The sequence below is a fragment of the Oncorhynchus mykiss genome, chromosome 15 (assembly GCF_013265735.2).
Source record: "Oncorhynchus mykiss isolate Arlee chromosome 15, USDA_OmykA_1.1, whole genome shotgun sequence".
Lineage (NCBI taxonomy): Eukaryota > Metazoa > Chordata > Actinopteri > Salmoniformes > Salmonidae > Oncorhynchus > Oncorhynchus mykiss.
The window spans coordinates 75,451,161-75,465,789 of record NC_048579.1 but is presented as its reverse complement, the minus strand read 5'-3'; positions in this window follow the sequence as shown (position 1 = coordinate 75,465,789).

Here is a 14,629-nt window from a genome sequence, read left to right as displayed (position 1 = left end):
TTACACAAGGTGGTCTGACTGAGCTAGTTGACCTTACACAAGGTGGACTGACTGAGCTAGTTGACCTTACAAAAGGTGATATGACTGAGCTAGTTGACCTTACACAAGGAGGTCTGACTGAGCTAGCTTACCTTACACAAGGAGGTCTGACTGAGCTAGTTGACCTTACACAAGGAGGTCTGACTGAGTGACATCCTCTGCCTAAGTCAGACTCTCCTCCTCGATGCAGACCCTCTCTCCCTCTATGTGGTTTAGTTAGGGCTAGATGAGATAAGGCCGTCTCTGACTAGCTTGGTACTGATGAGGATGGAATGTTACTATCTATTACATGAAAAAATCAACACTGTCATAGATACTGTCTGAGTCCGCAGATGTACAGAGTATACCAGACATTAGGAACCTAATAGTGAGTCGCAACCCCCCCCCCCCTTTCGCACTCAGAACAGCATCAATTTGTCAGGGCATGGACTCTACAAGGTGTTGAAAGCATTCCACAGGGATGCTGACCCATGTTGGCTCCAGTGCTTCCCACAGTTGTGTCAAGTTGGCTGGATGTCCTTTGGGTGGTGGACCGCTCTCGATACACACAGGAAACTACTGAGAGTGAAAAACCCAGCAGCTTTGCAGTTCTTGACACAAACCGGTGCACCTGACACCTACTACCACTTCCTGTTCAAAGGCACTTACATCTGTTGTCTTGCCCCATTCACCCTCTGAATGGCTCACATACACAATCCATGTCTCAATTGTCTCAAGGCTTAAAAATCCTTCTTTAAACTGTCTCCTCCCCTTCATCTACACCGTGTTTATGTATTACTCTGTGAATGACCTGAGGTTAGGGTTAGGGTTAGAGTTATGTAATCTCCAATCTGTGTATGTACGACTATGTGAATGACCTGAGGTTAGGGTTAGGGTTAGAGTTATGTAATCTCCAATCTGTGTATGTACGACTATGTGAATGACCTGAGGTGTACACTACCTGCTACAACCATACTGATCTGGCCCGGAGCAGAGCAGGTGAGAAGTGAGGTGGGTACTCCACATAGGCTGCATTCCAAAAGTAGTGCACCAAATAGGAAACAAGGTGACATTTTGTATTCTGGAGCATCTCTCAGCTTAGAGTACTAGGAAACCTGGTAGGAGTGGATCAGCTGACATTGATCAAGGCACTGCTGCACCTGTGGTTTGTCTGTACCCAACTCACACAGGAACCGGCCAAGGGGCTAGAGACAGCAGTCCATGCAGGGAAAAAAATGCAGAAAAACTTTGTCTTTCTCTTATCCTGATGAGTGTACCTTGGCATAAGGAGAGAGAGGGAGAGGGTAGAGAGAGAGGGAGACAGAGAGAGAGACAGAGAGAGGGAGACAGAGACAGAGACAGAGACAGAGACCGAGACAGAGACCGAGAGAGAGACCGAGAGCGAGACAGAGAGAGAGACAGAGAGAGACAGACAGACAGACAGAGACCGAGAGACAGAGACCGAGAGACAGAGACCGAGAGACACAGAGACAGAGACAGAGACAGAGAGAGAGAGAGAGAGAGAGAGAGAGAGAGAGAGAGTAACTTTAGTATGCCAGCTGGGTTGTAGGCCAGAGGAGGATTGTGACGATGCGTTGCCAATACCACCCATTTAATTAGCTGGGCTTGTACACGGGGTTGTATCAGAAATGTTGCAAGGTTGTACCAGGGTTTGTCTCGTCTTGTTTCATCAAAAGCTCTCTGTCACACCAGTAAGCTTGTCAGTGAGTCTCTAGATCAGTGGTTGTGCGTCCATGTCCCTACAGGATACATCAGCTTAATCCCCAGTCATTGTATCTGACAAGGCAAGGCTCCGTGTTAGGCTCCAACCACACCACCACCAGGCCTCGTTCTGGGACCCCGTACAGGCCGGTGAGACCTGGGTTCATTTACTATTTGAAACATTTTGTCTGCCTTGGAGTGCTAGATGGGTGGGGTTTGAACCCAGGTCTGGGATTTGAACCCAGGTCTGGGACACCTACGGAGGCCAGTGGGGGCCATTGGGCGGTGGATCTCTGCCCCTGCCAGCCCAGGTGTTATTCTGGTTATGTATGAAGCCAGGTTAAATATACCCTGGGCCTGCTATCCTGGGAGACGTTTACAGAGTAATCCCTGTGTTGTAACACGATGCCTCGTCAAGGATTCACAGCAAAGGTCTTAGTGAGCAGAGCAGAGCAGGGTGGAGAGAGCAAGATCGCAGGACAGCCATGCAGCTGGTCAGACAGCCAGTCAGCCGGTCAGTGAGCCAATCAGCCAGCCAGCCAGCCAATCATGCCAGCCAGCCAGTCAGCCAGTCAACAAGCCAGCCAGCCAGTCAACCAGCCAGCCAGTCAACAAGCCAGCCAGCCAGCCAGTCAACCAGTCAACAAGCCAGCCAGCCAGCCAGTCAACGTCAACCAGCCAGCCAGCCAGCCAGTCAACCAGTCAAAGAGCCAGCCAGCCAGCCAGCCAGTCAACCAGCCAGCCAGCCAGCCAGCCAACCAGCCAGCCAGCCAGCCAGTCAGCAAGCCAGCCAGCCAGCCTGCCAGCCAGTCAGCCAGTCAACCAGCCAGCCAGCCACAATGTAGGGCGAGGTGGTATGAGACACTGCCTTCCATGGTGATGTTATTACCCTCCCTGCTGCTGGCTGCTGAGCTGTCCAACATCGCTGTGGCTACGTCCTAAACGGAACCCTGTTCCCTATCTAGTGAACTAGGTTTGACCAGGCTCCGGTCAAAAGTAAGTGCACCGCGTAGGGGCTAGGGTGCCGTTTAGGACGTAGCCCGTGCACAGCCACAGCCTCTTTAAATAGTCATTGTAATGCAAAGATAGCGAAATGACAAACAGTTTAGATGAATAAACGCAACAAGGAATGGGAATCAACACGGAGGCCTTGTAGGATCAGATTTCATGTTTCTCCAAGTGGTGGACAACGTTGAGAAAGACACGTCAAGAGCCGTATTGAAATAGCCTGACGATGACAGAGGTCCTATGTAAGACCATATGTGAGATGTGCTGACGGAACCACAATTCTTTAAAGAGCTTTGGAAGTGAGAGCAGCAAATGAACAAATAGGCCAGATGAGGATTTAGACAGTCTTATAATAGGCCTGGTGCATTTATAACGTGTCATACCTCCAAGACGGGTGGTCCCTGTACACAGTATGACATAACCCTTAGAGTAGAACTCTGTGAATGATAGGATATCCCATGTCCCTGTCACTGTCAGTCCAACACCAAGTCATTGTACCTGAACACCTGAAGCTCTAGGTTGCTATGGGAGTTGTTCTGAGGTCTAAACACCTGAAGCTCTAGGTTGCTATGCGAGTTGTTCTAAGGTCTAAACACCTGAAGCTCTGGGTTGCTATGGGAGTCGTTCTGAGGTCTAAACACCTGAAGCTCTAGGTTGCTATGGGAGTTGTTCTAAGGTCTAAACACCTGAAGCTCTAGGTTGCTATGGTAGTTGTTCTAAGGTCTAAACACCCGAAGCTCTAGGTTGCTATGGGAGTTGTTCTAAGGTCTAAACACCTGAAGCTCTAGGTTGCTATGGGAGTTGTTCTGAGGTCTAAACACCTGAAGCTCTGGGTTGCTATGGGAGTTGTTCTGAGGTCTAAACACCTGAAGCTCTAGGTTGCTATTGGAGTTGTTCTGAGGTCTAAACACCCAAAGCTCTAGGTTGCTATGGGAGTTGTTCTGAGGTCTAAACACCTGAAGCTCTAGGTTGCTATGGGAGTTGTTCTAAGGTCTAAACACCTGAAGCTCTAGGTTGCTATGGGAGTTGTTCTAAGGTCTAAACACCCGAAGCTCTAGGTTGCTATGGGAGTTGTTCTGAGGTCTAAACACCTGAAGCTCTAGGTTGCTATGGGAGTTGTTCTAAGGTCTAAACACCTGAAGCTCTAGGTTGCTATGGTAGTTGTTCTAAGGTCTAAACACCCGAAGCTCTAGGTTGCTATGGGAGTTGTTCTAAGGTCTAAACACCCGAAGCTCTAGGTTGCTATGGGAGTTGTTCTGAGGTCTAAACACCTGAAGCTCTAGGTTGCAATGGGAGTTGTTCTAAGGTCTAAACACCTGCAGCTCTAGGTTGCTATGGGAGTTGTTCTAAGATCTAAACACCTGAAGCTCTAGGTTGCTATGGGAGTTGTTCTAAGGTCTAAACACCCAAAGCTCTAGGTTGCTATGGGAGTTGTTCTAAGGTCTAAACACCCGAAGCTCTAGGTTGCTATGGGAGTTGTTCTGAGGTCTAAACACCTGAAGCTCTAGGTTGCTATGGGAGTTGTTCTAAGGTCTAAACACCTGAAGCTCTAGGTTGCTATGGGAGTTGTTCTAAGGTCTAAACACCCGAAGCTCTAGGTTGCTATGGGAGTTGTTCTGAGGTCTAAACACCTGAAGCTCTAGGTTGCTATGGGAGTTGTTCTAAGGTCTAAACACCTGAAGCTCTAGGTTGCTATGGGAGTTGTTCTAAGGTCTAAACACCCGAAGCTCTAGGTTGCTATGGGAGTTGTTCTGAGGTCTAAACACCTGAAGCTCTAGGTTGCTATGGGAGTTGTTCTGAGGTCTAAACACCCGAAGCTCTAGGTTGCTATGGGAGTTGTTCTGAGGTCTAAACACCCAAAGCTCTAGGTTGCTATGGGAGTTGTTCTGAGGTCTAAACACCCAAATCTCTGGGTTGCTATGGGCGTCACACTAGAGGTCAATACAGTATACTATGTGAACCTCCCAAATGGAACCCTATTCCCTATATAGTGCACTACTTGATGTCCTGTCCAAAAGTAGTACACTATATAGGGAATAGGGAGCCATTGTAAGTCCCCTAGTATGTCCATGTGAAGTCCACAGAGAGCCCTTTCAGATTCTACAGACCTTTCAATATCGTTCTGTAGAGTAGACACCTTGCAGTGCTCTGAGACCTGGGTTCTGTAGAGTAGACACCTTGCAGTGCTCTGAGACCTGGATTCTGTAGAGTAGACACCTTGCAGTACTCTGAGACCTGGGTTCTGTAGAGTAGACACCTTGCAGTACTCTGAGACCTGGGTTCTGTAGAGTAGACACCTTGCAGTACTCTGAGACCTGGGTTCTGTAGAGTAGACACCTTGCAGTGCTCTGAGACCTGGGTTCTGTAGAGTTAGACACCTTGCAGTACTCTGGGTTCTGTAGAGATGACACCTTGCAGTACTCTGAGACCTGGGTTCTGTAGAGTAGACACCTTGCAGTACTCTGAGACCTGGGTTCTGTAGAGTAGACACCTTGCAGTGCTCTGAGACCTGGGTTCTGTAGAGTAGACACCTTGCAGTACTCTGAGACCTGGGTTCTGTAGAGTAGACACCTTGCAGTACTCTGAGACCTGGGTTCTGTAGAGTTAGACACCTTGCAGTACTCTGAGACCTGGGTTCTGTAGAGTAGACACCTTGCAGTACTCTGAGACCTGGGTTCTGTAGAGTAGACACCTTGCAGTACTCTAAGACCTGGGTTCTGTAGAGTAGACACCTTGCAGTACTCTGAGACCTGGGTTCTGTAGAGTTAGACACCTTGCAGTACTCTGAGACCTGGGTTCTGTAGAGTTAGACACCTTGCAGTACTCTGAGACCTGGGTTCTGTAGAGTAGACACCTTGCAGTACTCTGAGACCTGGGTTCTGTAGAGTTAGACACCTTGCAGTACTCTGAGACCTGGGTTCTGTAGAGTTAGACACCTTGCAGTACTCTGAGACCTGGGTTCTGTAGGGTTAGACACCTTGCAGTACTCTGAGACCTGGGTTCTGTAGGGTTAGACACCTTGCAGTACTCTGGGTTCTGTAGAGTTAGACACCTTGCAGTACTCTGAGACCTGGGTTCTGTAGAGTAGACACCTTGCAGTACTCTGAGACCTGGGTTCTGTAGAGTTAGACACCTTGCAGTACTCTGAGACCTGTTGCTTTACACTCAAAATCCTCTTGACTGGCTGGGGCTGGAATGTGTCCTCACCATGGTTGTACAGCAGCTATAATATAGTATATAGTAATATAGTATGTAAGTCTACATTCTCCCCAGCTGGTAATACTAGAGAAAAAAACTATACATACCTCGGCCTAAACATCAGCACCAAGGGTAACTTCCACAATGCTGTGAACCATCTGAGAGACAAGGCAAGAAGGGCCTTCTACGCCATCAAAAGGAACATCAAATTCAACATACCAATTAGGATCTGGCAAAACATACTTGAATCAGTTATAGAACCCATTACCCTTTTATGTTTGTGAGGTCTGGGGTCCGCTTACCAACCAAGAATTCAGAAGATGGGACAAACACCAAATTGAGACTCCGCATACAGAATTCTGGAAAAATATCCTTTGTGTACAACGTAAAATACCCAATAATGCATGCAGAGTAGAATTAGGCCGATACCCACTAATTATCAAAATCCAGAAAAGAGCAATTCAATTCTACAACGACCTAAAAGGAAGCGATTCCCAAACCTTCCATAACAAAGCCATCACCTACAGAGAGATGAACCTGGAGAAGAGTCCCCTAAGCAAGCTGGTCCTGGGGCTCTGTTCACAAACACAAACCCACCCCACAGAGCCCCAGGACAGCAGCACAATTAGAACCAACCAAATCATGAGAAAACAAAAAGATAATTACTTGACACATTGGAAAGAATTAACAAAAAAACAGAGCAAACTAGAATGCTATTTGTCCCTAAACAGAGAGTACACAGTGGCAGAATACCAGACCACTGTGACTGACCCAAACTTAAGGAAAGCTTTGACTATGTACAGACTCAGTGAGCATAGCCTTGCTATTGAGAAAGGCCGCCGTAGGCAGACATGGCTCTCAAGAGAAGACAGGCTATGTGCTCACTGCCCACAAAATTAGGTGGAAACTGAGCTGCACTTCCTAACCTCCTGCCCAATGTATGACCATATTAGAGACACATATTTCCCTCAGATTACACAGATCCACAAAGAATTCGAAAACAAACCCAATTTTGATAAACTCCCATATCTACTGGGTGAAATTCCACAGTGTGACATCACAGCAGCAAGATTTGTGACCTGTTGCCACGAGAAAAGGGCAACCAGTGAAGAATAAACACCATTGTAAATACAACCCACATGTATGCTTATTTATTTTCCCTTTTGTACTTTAACTATTTGCACATCATTACAACACTGTATAGAGACATAATGTGACATTTGAAATGTCTTTATTGTTTTGGAACTTCTGTATGTGTAATGTTTACTGTTCATTTTTATTGTTTATTTCACTTTTGTATATTTTCTACTTCACTTGCTTTGGCAATGTTAACACATGTTTCCCATGTCAATAAAGCCCTTGAATTGAATTGAATTGAGAGAGACAGAGAGAGAGAGAGAGAGAGAGAGAGAGAGAGAGAGAGAGAGAGAGAGAGAGAGAGAGAGAGAGAGAGAGAGAGAGAGAGAGAGAGAGAGAGAGAGAGAGAGAGAGAGAGAGAGAGAGAGAGAGAGAGAGAGAGAGAGAGAGAGAGAGAGAGAGAGAGAGAGAGAGAGAGAGAGAGAGAGAGAGAGAGAGAGAGAGAGAGAGAGAGAGACACAGAGACACAGAGACACAGAGAGGCCTGTGGCTGTAACCCCTAAATATAGCCCCATCATCTGTTCTATGGAAGGGACCAGCTTATGGGAACCTCTGGTCCATATCAACATATCAGCTGGTACATGTGAGGTTTTATATGATGTGAACAACAGCTAGAGGAAATTCAGAAGAAGAAAGGGACGAGAGAAGAAGAGGGACGAGAGAAGAGAGGGAGGAGAGAAGAAGAGGGAGGAGAGAAGAAGAGAGGGTCGAGGGAAGAAGAGAGGGTTGAGAGAAGAAGAGAGAGAGGAGAGAAGAGAGAGAGGAGAGAAGAAGAGAGGGAGTAAAAAGAGGAGAGGGATCAGATCAGGGCTGACTGCTTTAGAAAGAGGAGAGGGATCAGATCAGGGCTGACTGCTTTAGAAAGAGGAGAGGGATCAGATCAGGGCTGACTGCTTTAGAAAGAGGAGAGGGATCAGATCAGGGTTGACTGCTTTAGAAAGAGGAGAGGGATCAGATCAGGGTTGACTGCTTTAGAAAGAGGAGAGGGATCAGATCAGGGCTGACTGCTTTTAGCAGTGACAGCGTCAGAAAGCCTGTGCTTGTCAGAAAGGATCAGTGTCTCATTCGACTCTCCTCTCCTCTCCTCTCCACAGACACAGCTCTGTCCCAGACAGCCAGGCTCTATTACCCCTACACTGGAGCTGTCTACATTCACAGATGCTTTTTATCATAGACAGAGTTGAACACTTTGGCTGTATAACAGTACAAACATGTCTGATGCTTTGTGTGAGAGATGTCAGTCCTAGCTCTAAGATTGTCCCATCTCTCTGACCCTGTCTCCATGTTGTGGTCTGGTCCCATCTCTCTGACCCTGTCTCCATGCTGTGGTCTGGTCCCATCTCTCTCTCTGACCCTGTCTTCATGCTGTGGTCTGGTCCCATCTCTCTCTCTGACCCTGTCTCCATGCTGTGGTCTGGTCCCATCTCTCGGACCCTGTCTCCATGTTGTGGTCTGGTCCCATCTCTCTGACCCTGTCTCCATGCTGTGGTCTGGTCCCATCTCTCTGACCCTGTCTCCATGTTGTGGTCTGGTCCCATCTCTCTGACCCTGTCTCCATGCTGTGGTCTGGTCCCATCTCTCTCTCTGACCCTGTCTCCATGTTGTGGTCTGGTCCCATCTCTCTGACCCTGTCTCCATGCTGTGGTCTGGTCCCATCTCTCTGACCCTGTCTCCATGCTGTGGTCTGGTCCCATCTCTCTGACCCTGTCTTCATGCTGTGGTCTGGTCCCATCTCTCTGACCCTGTCTCCATGCTGTGGTCTGGTCCCATCTCTCTGACCCTGTCTCCATGCTGTGGTCTGGTCCCATCTCTCTGACCCTGTCTCCATGCTGTGGTCTGGTCCCATCTCTCTGACCCTGTCTCCATGTTGTGGTCTGGTCCCATCTCTCTGACCCTGTCTCCATGCTGTGGTCTGGTCCCATCTCTCTGATCCTGTCTCCATGCTGTGGTCTGGTCCCATCTCTCTGACCCTGTCTCCATGCTGTGGTCTGGTCCCATCTCTCTCTCTGACCCTGTCTCCATGCTGTGGTCTGGTCCCATCTCTCTGACCCTGTCTCCATGCTGTGGTCTAGTCCCATCTCTCTGACCCTGTCTCCATGTTGTGGCCTGGTCCCATCTCTCTGACCCTGTCTTCATGCTGTGGTCTGGTCCCATCTCTCTGACCCTGTCTCCATGTTGTGGCCTGGTCCCATCTCTCTGGCCCTGTCTCCATGCTGTGGTCTGGTCCCATCTCTCTGACCCTGTCTCCATGCTGTGGTCTGGTCCCATCTCTCTGACCCTGTCTCCATGCTGTGGTCTGGTCCCATCTCCCTGACCCTGTCTTCATGTTGTGGTCTGGTCCCATCTCTCTGACCCTGTCTCCATGCTGTGGTCTGGTCCCATCTCTCTGACCCTGTCTCCATGTTGTGGTCTGGTCCCATCTCTCTGACCCTGTCTCCATGTTGTGGCCTGGTCCCATCTCTCTGACCCTGTCTCCATGCTGTGGTCTGGTCCCATCTCTCTGACCCTGTCTCCATGCTGTGGTCTGGTCCCATCTCTCTGACCCTGTCTCCATGCTGTGGTCTGGTCCCATCTCGCTGATCCTGTCTTCATGCTGTGGTCTGGTCCCATCTCTCTGACCCTGTCTCCATGCTGTGGTCTGGTCCCATCTATCTGACCCTGTCTCCATGCTGTGGTCTGGTCCCATCTCTCTGACCCTGTCTCCATGCTGTGGTCTGGTCCCATCTCTCTGACCCTGTCTCCATGCTGTGGTCTGGTCCCATCTCTCTGACCCTGTCTCCATGTTGTGGTCTGGTCCCATCTCTCTGACCCTGTCTCCATGTTGTGGTCTGGTCCCATCTCTCTGACCCTGTCTCCATGCTGTGGTCTGGTCCCATCTCTCTGACCCTGTCTCCATGCTGTGGTCTGGTCCCATCTCTGACCCTGTCTCCATGCTGTGGTCTGGTCCCATCTCTCTGACCCTGTCTCCATGCTGTGGTCTGGTCCCATCTCTCTGACCCTGTCTCCATGCTGTGGTCTGGTCCCATCTCTCTGACCCTGTCTCCATGCTGTGGTCTGGTCCCATCTCTCTGACCCTGTCTCCATGCTGTGGTCTGGTCCCATCTCAACCAGACCACCATGTTTTCTGCTCTATAGCCCTGATGCATTTCACCTCTATACGCTATGTGTTGTGTGAAATATAGAGTCAGAACTTTATCAGTATGAAAGCCCTGCTATCTTATCAAGTCCCCACCAACACACCAACCCCCCCCCCCCCCCCCCCCCCACCTGATTTCCTGCTTCTGACTCGCAGATGTTGGCTTCACATCAGACGCAGGGGAAGATGGAGGCTTCGGCTGTGTTGTGAGGACAAGCCAGGCGGCTATACAGGGAAATGTCATGCTGCATCAAACTCACATAGCAACCATCCGTCTATAGGCTCTTCTCTAGAATGGCCACATACAAGGGGTGGTGTCTCAGATCCCTAACGCTACTGTGTAGGGAAACGGGCGCCATTTTGGACACACCCCTTGCTTCACGCTCAGGTTGTACGACTGCTCAGGTTGTACGACTGCTCAGGTTGTATGACTGCTCAGGTTGTACGACTGCTCAGGTTGTACGACTGCTCGGGTTGTATGACTGCTCGGGTTGTACGACTGCTCAGGTTGTACGGCTGCTCAGGTTGTACCACTGCTCAGGTTGTACGGCTGCTCAGGTTGTACGGCTGCTCAGGTTGTACGACGGCTCAGGTTGCACGGCTGCTCAGGTTGTACGGCTGCTCAGGTTGTACGGCTGCTCAGGTTGGACCACTGCTCAGGTTATACGACTGCTCAGGTTGTACGGCTGCTCAGGTTGTACGACTGTTCAGGTTGGACGACTGCTTAGGCTGTACGACTGCTTAGGCTGTATGACTGCTCAGGCTGTACGACTGCTCAGGCTGTACGACTGCTCAGGCTGTACGACTGCTTAGGCTGTATGACTGCTCAGGCTGTATGACTGCTTAGGCTGTATGACTGCTCAGGCTGTATGACTGCTCAGGCTGTACGACTGCTTAGGCTGTACAACTGCTCAGGCTGGACCACTGCTCAGGCTGTACGACTGCTTAGGCTGTACAACTGCTCAGGCTGGACCACTGCTCAGGTTGTACGACTGCTCGGGTTGTACGGCTGCTCAGGTTGTACGGCTGCTCAGGTTGTACGACTGCTCGGGTTGGACGACTGCTCAGGTTGTACGACTGTTCAGGTTGGACGACTGCTTAGGCTGTACGACTGCTTAGGCTGTATGACTGCTCAGGCTGTACGACTGCTCAGGTTGTACGGCTGCTCAGGTTGTACGACTTCTCGGGTTGTACGACTGCTCAGGCTGTATGACTGCTCAGGCTGTATGACTGCTCAGGCTGTACGACTGCTCAGGCTGTACGACTGCTCAGGCTGTATGACTGCTCAGGTTGTACGGCTGCTCAGGTTGGACCACTGCTCAGGCTGTACGACTGCTCAGGTTGTACGACTGCTCAGGCTGTATGACTGCTCAGGCTGTATGACTGCTCAGGCTGTACGACTGCTCAGGTTGTACGACTGCTCAGGCTGTATGACTGCTCAGGTTGTATGACTGCTCAGGTTGTATGACTGCTCAGGCTGTACGATGCATTTGTTTTGATGGTTGTTACTGAGGTTAATGTCTTCAGTCTTCAACGTGTCTCTCTGGCCAGCTGCTAGTCATTACCATCCAACATAAGTCTTAGAGTTTATGACCTTTTTGGTTTCTTATCAATAACCTTCTCTCTCTCTCTCCACAACACAGTCCCACTGACTGTCTGACAGCGTGTCTAATGGTCTCCAGTCTGTAGACCTAGCAACAGATTATTTCTGTATTTGGTATTTTGGTATTTTATTAGGATCCCCATTAGCTGTTGCAAAAGCAGCAGATACTCTTCCTGGGGTCCACACAGAACACAGAACACAGAACACAGAACACAGAGCACAGAACACAGAACACAGAGCACAGAGCATAGAACACAGAGCACAGAATACAGAACACAGAACACAGAATACAGAACACAGAGCACAGAATACAGAACACAGAACACAGAACACAGAGCACAGAGCACAGAACACAGAGCACAGAGCACAGAGCACAGAGCACAGAGCACAGAACACAGAGCACAGAACACAGAACACAGAACACAGAACACGAAACATGAAACATAATACAGAACATGAATAAACAAGAACAGCTCAAGGACAGAACTACATACAGTCCATTTAAAACGTCACACATAGTTTACATATCAATACACACTAAATATCTGGGTCAAACAGGGGAGAGGTGTTGCTTTACCTGTTGTTTGAAACCAGGTTTGCTGTTCACTAGAGCAATATGAGATGGAAGGGAGTCCCATGCAATAATAACCTCTGTATAATACTGTACGCTTTCTTACATTTCTTCTGGATTTGGGGACTGTGAAAAGACCCCTGGTGGCATGTCGGGTGGGATAAGTGTGTGTGTCAGAGCTGTGTGTGAGTTGACTATGAAAACAACTTGGGATTTTCAACACATTAATGTTTCTTCTAAAAAGAAGAAGTGATGCAGTCAGTCAGTCTGTCACAACTCTTAGCCAAGAGAGACTGGCTGCATAGTATTTATATCAGCTCTCTGATTACAATGAAGAGCAAGACGTGTCGCTCTGTTCTGGGCTGCAGCTTAACTAGCAGGACTTGCTTCTTCTTTTTGTGTTTTTGTTGCATAGCGAACAGAAAAGCATTCCATCCCCGACAGCTGTCCGCCCCCCCAAAAAAACCTGTCCTGGAGAGGGAAGAAGGATCCGTACAGGGATCCAGGACAGATGCCATGGTCTCACGAGCCAAGCCCGACGTATAGACAGCCTCGTGGGGGAGGAATGGAGGGGTGGAGGAGCTGGAACATAGTCGAGAGTCTGTGGGAAAGAACGCAGAACTCGACAGAGGCCGCGATGCTGCTATGCGGCTACTATGACAGCCATCTTGTATCGCAGCAGGCAGACGGGAAACATAAGGAGTGCATCCTAAATGGCACCCTATACCCTGTGGACCCTGATCAAACGTAGAGAACTATGCAGGGGAATAGGATGCCGTTTGGGACAGACCCCCAAAGGAGTGGCCGACACCCGCAGGCCGCTCGGGTTTCACTCCCAGGAGAGCAGGGATCTCTGGGATGCGGACGGTGGGAGCGGCCTGCATTCAGGAAGCCAAGGTCCTGACTGAAGTGTTTAATACTCTAAGTGACAGGACATTATTATAATGCCAGGAGGACGGACCGGGTCCTGGGACCACTGGATATCACATGGACTCACAGCTGGGTTATATAACGCCGACCCAACACCACATCAGTGCTGGAAAACAAGTATCCCCTTCCATTGTGTTGTGATGACATCATCCTCTTCCATGGTGTTGTGATGACATCATCCTCTTCCATGATGTTGTGATGACATCATCCTCTTCCATGGTGTTGTGATGACATCATCCTCTTCCATGGTGTTGTGATGACATCATCCTCTTCCATGGTGTTGTGATGACATCATCCTCTTCCATGGTGTTGTGATGACATCATCCTCTTCCATGATGTTGTGATGACATCATCCTCTTCCATGGTGTTGTGATGACATCATCCTCTTCCATGGTGTTGTGATGACATCATCCTCTTCCATGGTGTTGTGATGACATCATCCTCTTCCATGGTGTTGTGATGACATCATCCTCTTCCATGGTGTTGTGATGACATCATCCTCTTCCATGGTGTTGTGATGACATCATCCTCTTCCATAGTGTTGTGATGACGTCATCCTCTTCCATGGTGTTGTGATGACATCATCCTCTTCCATAGTGTTGTGATGACATCATCCTCTTCCATAGTGTTGTGATGACATCATCCTCTTCCATAGTGTTGTGATGACATCATCCTCTTCCATAGTGTTGTGATGATGTCATCCTCTTCCATGGTGTTGTGATGACGTCATCCTCTTCCATAGTGTTGTGATGACATCATCCTCTTCCATAGTGTTGTGATGACATCATCCCCTTCCATGGTGTTGTGATGACATCAGTATCCTCTTCCATAGTGTTGTGATGACATCATCCTCTTCCATAGTGTTGTGATGACATCATCCCCTTCCATGGTGTTGTGATGACATCATCCTCTTCCATGGTGTTGTGATGACATCATCCTTTTCCATGGTGCTGTGATGACATCATCCTCTTCCATAGTGTTGTGATGACATCATCCTCTTCCATGGTGTTGTGATGACATCATCCTCTTCCATGGTGCTGTGATGACATCATCCTCTTCCATGGTGTTGTGATGACATCATCCCCTTCCATGGTGTTGTGATGACATCATCCCCTTCCATGGTGTTGTGATGACATCATCCCCTTCCATAGTGTTGTGATGACATCATCCCCTTCCATAGTGTTGTGATGACATCATCCTCTTCCATGGTGTTGTGATGACATCATCCTCTTCCATAGTGTTGTGATGACATCATCCTCTTCCATGGTGTTGTGATGACATCATCCTCTTCCATGGTGTTGTGATG